Source organism: Rutidosis leptorrhynchoides, chromosome 3 (assembly GCF_046630445.1).
Source record: "Rutidosis leptorrhynchoides isolate AG116_Rl617_1_P2 chromosome 3, CSIRO_AGI_Rlap_v1, whole genome shotgun sequence".
NCBI classification, from domain to species: Eukaryota; Viridiplantae; Streptophyta; class Magnoliopsida; order Asterales; family Asteraceae; genus Rutidosis; species Rutidosis leptorrhynchoides.
The window spans coordinates 506374617-506381796 of NC_092335.1; positions in this window are offsets into that span (position 1 = coordinate 506374617).

Sequence of the window (7180 nt, forward strand, 5' to 3'; positions counted from 1 at the left end):
CCTACGCTGCCTCATATTCAGTTGTTTCTGATTAAATATGTGTTGAAGACTTTTGTGGTCGGTATATATAATACTTTTGACCCCATATAAGTAGTGCCTCCAAGTCTTTAACGCAAAAACAACTGCGCCTAATTCCAATCATGCGTCGTATAATTTTGTTCGTGAATCTTCAATTGCCTAGATGCATAAGCAATCACCTTCGTTCGTTGCATTAATACACAACCGAGACCTTGCTTTGATGCGTCACAATAAATCACAAAATCATCATTCCTTTCAGGCAATGACAATATAGGTGCCGTAGTTAGCTTTTTCTTCAATAACTGAAACGCTTTCTCTTGTTCATCATTCCATTCAAATTTCTTCCCTTTATGCGTTAATGCAGTCAAGGGTTTTGCTATTCTGGAAAAGTCTTGGATGAACCTTCTGTAGTAACCAGCTAGTCCTAAAAACTGGCGTATGTGTTTTGGAGTTTTCGGAGTTTCCCACTTTTCAACAGTTTCTATCTTTGCCGGATCCACCTTAATACCTTTTTTGTTCACTATGTGACCGAGGAATTGAACTTCTTCCAACCAAAATGCACACTTTGAAAATTTAGCGTACAATTCTTCCTTCCTCAATACTTCTAACACCTTTCTCAAATGTTCACCGTGTTCTTGGTCATTCTTTGAGTAAATAAGTATGTCATCAATGAAAACAATGACAAACTTGTCAAGGTATGGTCCACACACTCGGTTCATAAGGTCCATGAACACAGCTGGTGCATTAGTTAAACCAAATGGCATGACCATAAACTCGTAATGACCGTAACATGTTCTAAAAGCAGTCTTTGGAATATCATCTTCTTTCACCCGCATTTGATGATACTCAGAACGTAAGTCAATCTTTGAATAAACAGACGACCCTTGTAGTTGATCAAATAAGTCGTCGATTCTCGGTAGTGGGTAGCGGTTCTTGATGGTAAGTTTGTTCAACTCTCGGTAGTCGATACACAACCTGAATGTACCATCTTTCTTCTTGACAAACAAAACAGGAGCTCCCCACGGTGATGTGCTTGGTCGAATGAAACCACGCTCTAAAAGTTCTTGTAATTGGCTTTGCAGTTCTTTCATCTGGCTGGGTGCGAGTCTGTAAGGAGCACGAGCTATTGGTGCAGCTCCTGGTACAAGATCTATTTGAAATTCAACGGATCGATGTGGGGGTAATCCCGGTAATTCTTTCAGAAATACATTGGGAAATTCTTTTGCAATGGGAACATCATTGATGTTCTTTTCTTCAGTTTGTACTTTCTCGACGTGTGCTAGAACAGCATAGCAACCTTTTCTTATTAGTTTTTGTGCCTTCAAATTACTAATAAGATGTAGCTTCGTGTTGCCCTTTTCTCCGTACACCATTAAGGGTTTTCCTTTTTCTCGTATAATGCGAATTGCATTTTTATAACAAACGATCTCTGCTTTCACTTCTTTCAACCAGTCCATACCGATTATCACATCAAAACTCCCTAACTCTACTGGTATCAAATCAATCTTAAATGTTTCGCTAACCAGTTTAATTTCTCGATTCCGACATATATTATCTGCTGAAATTAATTTACCATTTGCTAATTCGAGTAAAAATTTACTATCCAAAGGCATCAATGGACAACTTAATTTAGCACAAAAATCTCTACTCATATAGCTTCTATCCGCACCCGAATCAAATAAAACGTAAGCAGATTTATTATCAATAAGAAACGTACCCGTAACAAGCTCCGGGTCTTCCTGTGCCTCTGCCGCATTAATATTGAAAACTCTTCCGCGGCCTTGTCCATTCGTGTTCTCCTGGTTCGGGCAATTTCTAATAATGTGGCCCGGTTTTCCACATTTATAACAAACTACATTGGCATAACTTGCTCCGACACTACTTGCTCCGCCATTACTCGTTCCGACACCATTTGTTCCTTTCGTTCTGTTAACCCCTGGTCCGTAGACCTCACACTTCGCCGCGCTATGACCATTTCTTTTACACTTGTTGCAAAATTTGGTGCAGAACCCCGAGTGATACTTTTCACACCTTTGGCATAGCTGCTTCTGATTGTTGTTGTTGTTGCGGTTGTTATTGTTGTTGGGATGATTGTTGTAGTTGCTGTTATTGTTGTTGTTGTTGTTGTTGTTGTTGTTGTTGTTGGGCCGTTTGTTGTAGTTGCGATTGATGTTGCGATTGTTGGGATAATTGTTGCGATTATTGTTGTAATTGCTGTTGTTGTTGTATTGGTGATTCTTATCACCGTTTTCCTCCCACTTTCTTTTGACTTGTTTCACATTGGCCTCTTCAGCAGTCTGTTCTTTAATTCTTTCTTCAATCTGGTTCACTAGTTTGTGAGCCATTCTACATGCCTGTTGTATGGAGGCGGGCTCGTGTGAACTTATATCTTCTTGGATTCTTTCCGGTAATCCTTTCACAAACGCGTCGATCTTCTCTTCCTCATCTTCGAATGCTCCCGGACACAATAGGCACAATTCTGTGAATCGTCTTTCGTACGTGGTAATATCAAATCCTTGGGTTCGTAACCCTCTAAGTTCTGTCTTGAGCTTATTGACCTCGGTTCTGGGACGGTACTTCTCGTTCATCAAGTGCTTGAATGCTGACCACGGTAGTGCGTACGCATCGTCTTGTCCCACTTGCTCTAGATAGGTATTCCACCATGTTAACGCAGAACCTGTGAAGGTATGCGTAGCGTACTTTACTTTGTCCTCTTCAGTACACTTACTTATGGCAAACACCTATTCGACCTTCTCGGTCCACCGTTTCAATCCGATCGGTCCTTCGGTTCCATCAAATTCCAAAGGTTTGCAGGCAGTGAATTCTTTGTAGGTGCATCTGATGTTATGCGAGGTGTATATAAAATAGTTATTAATTTTAGCAGAAAACACTATTAAATACGATACAATTTTACACAAGATATTTATTTATTTATAGAATGGATATACTTAAACCTTGCTACAACACTTATAGGCAGTGTACCTAATCGTACAGTAGTGTAGTTTTTAGTAAGTCCGGTTCGTTCCACAGGGAAATCTTTAAACAAAGCTCAACGCTATATTAGTTTACTTTTATAAAAATACGAATATATATATAAGTAATGTTATTATTATAAAGGGGGTTTTTACCGTTTAATGACCGGTTTGTCGATTTTAAGACTTTAGTCGCAGTTAAAACCTAATGTAAAATATTAAATAAATAAAAGATTTAATTTAAAGCGTAAAGTAAATAACGATAATGAAATTGCGAATAATAAAAGTGCGATAAAATAAACTTGCGATAATTAAAAAGTACGATAATTAAAAATGCAATTAAATATAATAACAATAAAAAATGCGATAATTAGAAGTGCAATTAAATATAAAATAAAGGAAATTAAATATGAAATAAAAGAATTATGCTTATTTAAACTTCCGTAATCATGATGTTTGACGTGTTGATTTTAGTTTTATGCCCATGGGTTAATTGTCCTTTGTCCTGGATTATTTAATATGTCCGTCTGGTTTTTGTCCATAACAGTCCATCAGTCATAAATATAAAATGCGAGTGTCCTCGTCAAATTATTCTTATACCCGAAGTTAAATATTCCAACTAATTGGGGATTCGAATTGTAACAAGGTTTTAATACTTTGTTTAATGAATACACCAGGTTATCGACTGCGTGTAAACCAATGTTTTACTACTTTGTTAACAATTACACCAATTACCCTTGAATGTAATTTCACCCCTGTTTTAATTATTCTAGTGGCTATTAATCCATTCCCGTGTCCGGTTAAATGAACGATTATTCGTACATATAAATACCCCGCCCATCGTGTCCGATCGAGTGTATATGGTAATTTATAGGGACGCCCAATTGTAAATCTTTATATTAACATTAACAAACTATCATTTAGTTAAACAAATATAAAGCCCATTAAAAGCCCATAGTCTAATTTCCACAAGTGTCGTTCTTTTGTCCAAACCCCAATTATGGTACAAAGCCCAATTACCCAATTTTAGTAATTAGCCCAACATCATGATTACTTCGTTTTAAATAAGCATAATAATAACTTAGCTACGAGACATTAATATAAAAAGGTTGAACATAACTTACAATGATTAAAAATAGCGTAGCGTTACACGGACAGAATTTCGACTTACACCCTTACAATATTCGCTAACATACCCTTATTATTAGAATTATAATTAAAATTAAAATTAAAATATAAATTATATATATATATTTTACGTATATATGAGAGAAGAGAGAAAGATTGTGAATTGCGATCAGAATTCGGTTGCTTTTATAGGAAAAGTTGAAATTTGGGGCTCCGCGACTCGCGGCAAAATCCTCTTCAAACTCCGCGAGTCGCGGAGAATGAATTTACAGCTCACACCCTTGGAGTCTTTCTCTGCCGACGGTTTTATAATATATATATATAATATATATATATAATTAATATAATTAATTATATATTATATTATATTTATATACATAGTTAACTTGTAATTTTTAGTCCGTTGCGTCGAGCGTTAAGAGTTGACTCTAGTCCCGGTTCCGGATTTTCGAACGTCCTTGCGTACAATTTAATATCTTGTACTTTGCGTTTTGAATTTTGTACTCTTGTAATTTCGAGACGTTTCTTATCAATAATTGGAACCTTTTTGATTGTCTTTTGTACTTTTGAGCTTTTTGGTCGTTTGCGTCTTCAATTCGTCGAATCTGTCTTTTGTCTTCACCTTTTATTATTTAAACGAATATCACTTGTAAATAGAACAATTGCAACTAAAAGCTTGTCTTTCTTGAGGAATAATGCTATGAAATATATGTTCGTTTTTAGCATTATCAAATATTCCCACACTTGAGCGTTGCTTGTCCTCAAGCAATATCGTCTTGAAATACTAGAATCACTTCTTTATTCTTCACACTTTGTACATCAGTGATTTCTATACGGCGGTATAAACAATGGTAGTAACGATATGGTTTACAGTCCCACATGACTATAAAAAATTAGATCCATTAAGGAAATTGGATCTTTATGAAAACATTTGATCTTTTGAAAATTAAATCTAGTTTTTACCCTAGATAAGTTTTCCGGAATAACCCTTTACCGGTGTTTGCAAAATATTTTTGTGGGTTTGGTGGGTTTCAGATTTGAAAATTTTAGCTCAAAACTTATGGTTTTGTGTCACCCACTTGCTAACCTTGTATTAGGAAAGCAACACGTCCAGTTTACTTGTTCCGTATATTACCTTTCGGCAAACTACCGTTCGGTTGTAAAGGAAAGCGTTGAACAAGCAACTGTTAAGGCAATGTCCCGTGACATACTTTTAATTATGGTCTATAACGTGTCGGACGCAATTACTATCCTTGGTAGGAGCAATAGTAAAGCTCACCCTTATAATTTTTCGGTCTGGCACAAGGTCCTGTCTTTGACCATGCTATGCAACCACCGTTCTTACGGTTGACACCCGATTTAGTTCAGGTGACCTAATGAATTCCAGGTGAATTCCTAGGATTTTTACGTTCAATGGTAATGAACGTATTGAAAATAGGGTTTTCAGAAAACAAATCGGTTTGTAATTTTGATCAAAATATTTTAAAATTTTGACTTGTTCAAGCTCGAGTTTAGATATCATTGAATTCCATGAGTTTGTAATTCTCAATCTTTAAGGTCAATCTCTAGGATTGAGTAATATCAGTCTTAAAAGCTGATTTTTAATCTTTAAGGAGATTATCCTTTCTGGGGATCTGATTCATTAGTCTTATCCAGCTAATTTGCATGGTGCCCCCCCATTGTACGAGATAAATCCTTCTCATGGTTAGGATAAATCTGACCACTTGGCGACCCTGTTTAATGCTGAGGTCCGTGGATTTCCTGCTGATTTTAGTGATGACTTTTCTAGATTTTTCGTCAACCTACAGCTGGTCTAGACGACAACTTCATGACCTAAATCAAGAAGCGCGTGTCTTTTTCGAAAGACTTTACTTCCTTTTAATGATGGAATTGATTCATCATGTAGATCCATCTCTTCTTTTCTTTCATCGGGTAAAAACAGTTTAGTTTAGTCCAAAGCAAAAGTATTTTCAGTTATTTGTTACAGATATATGTGACATATGTTTAAGATAACTTGGTAAATTTTCCCACACTTGGCTTTTATTTTCCTTTTTATCGTCCTCTATTCCATTTTAAATGAATTTTAACATTTTAGTTTGTTTCTCAATTTATGTCCTTTCCGAGGTAACAATAATTTTGGTGTTAAAACCTAGTTTTATCGTTCATAAATATGTATAAACATGATTTTAGTTCATTTAATTGAAAATTTTGAAAAATTTTAATAGAATTGGGTAGTTAGTATATAAGACTAGGGCTGTTCTTTATTATCAGAGAGCACTAGATTCTAATACAACTACTGCTTTACTAGTATTTTTAATGGTAACCAAGTGTATAAAGTAAAAAATTTTAAAATCCGAAAGAATTTAACCCCTTCCCACACTTAAGATCTTGCAATGCCCTCATTTGCAAGAAATCAGTAACAATTTAAATTATTGAGGGTGATTTGTGTGAAAATGATTAAATTTTTACCAAAGTTTCCAAATATATTGGCGTTTGTTTGCTGAATGATAAATGGTGCACATCATTTGTTCATTCCGTCTTGTTGTTATTTCACATATATTTTGCATCTTGTCGTCAAAATTAGTTGCTTTTGCTGAACTTAATGCCAGTCTTTGAAAATGCGTTGTTTTACCCTGTTGTGTACATAAGATAAACTGCAAACATATATACATATTTTTGAAGTTTGGTATATTACCCCACATTCAAAAATTATTAAAATCTAAGAATAAAAGTTAGATAATTATAAAAATGATTACAATATTAACAAAAGTATTAAACGTATCAATAATTACAGATTACAAAATAAAAAAAAAGAATAATAAGTAAACTAAGGATGATATTGGTACCAATAGGGGTTCCAGGCATAACCATAGGTGCTATAGAATGCTTCGGCAGGGTCATACGTAGGATACGGTGGCTGCATCTCTATAGACCAAGGAGGGAAGATGGGTTTCGGTGTAGGAATATAGTTTCTACCTATATGTTGGCAATGAGCTATGATTTGGTTCTGATGAACTTGCCAATCTTCAAATGCTCTCTGTCTAGCATTTTCGTATTCCTGA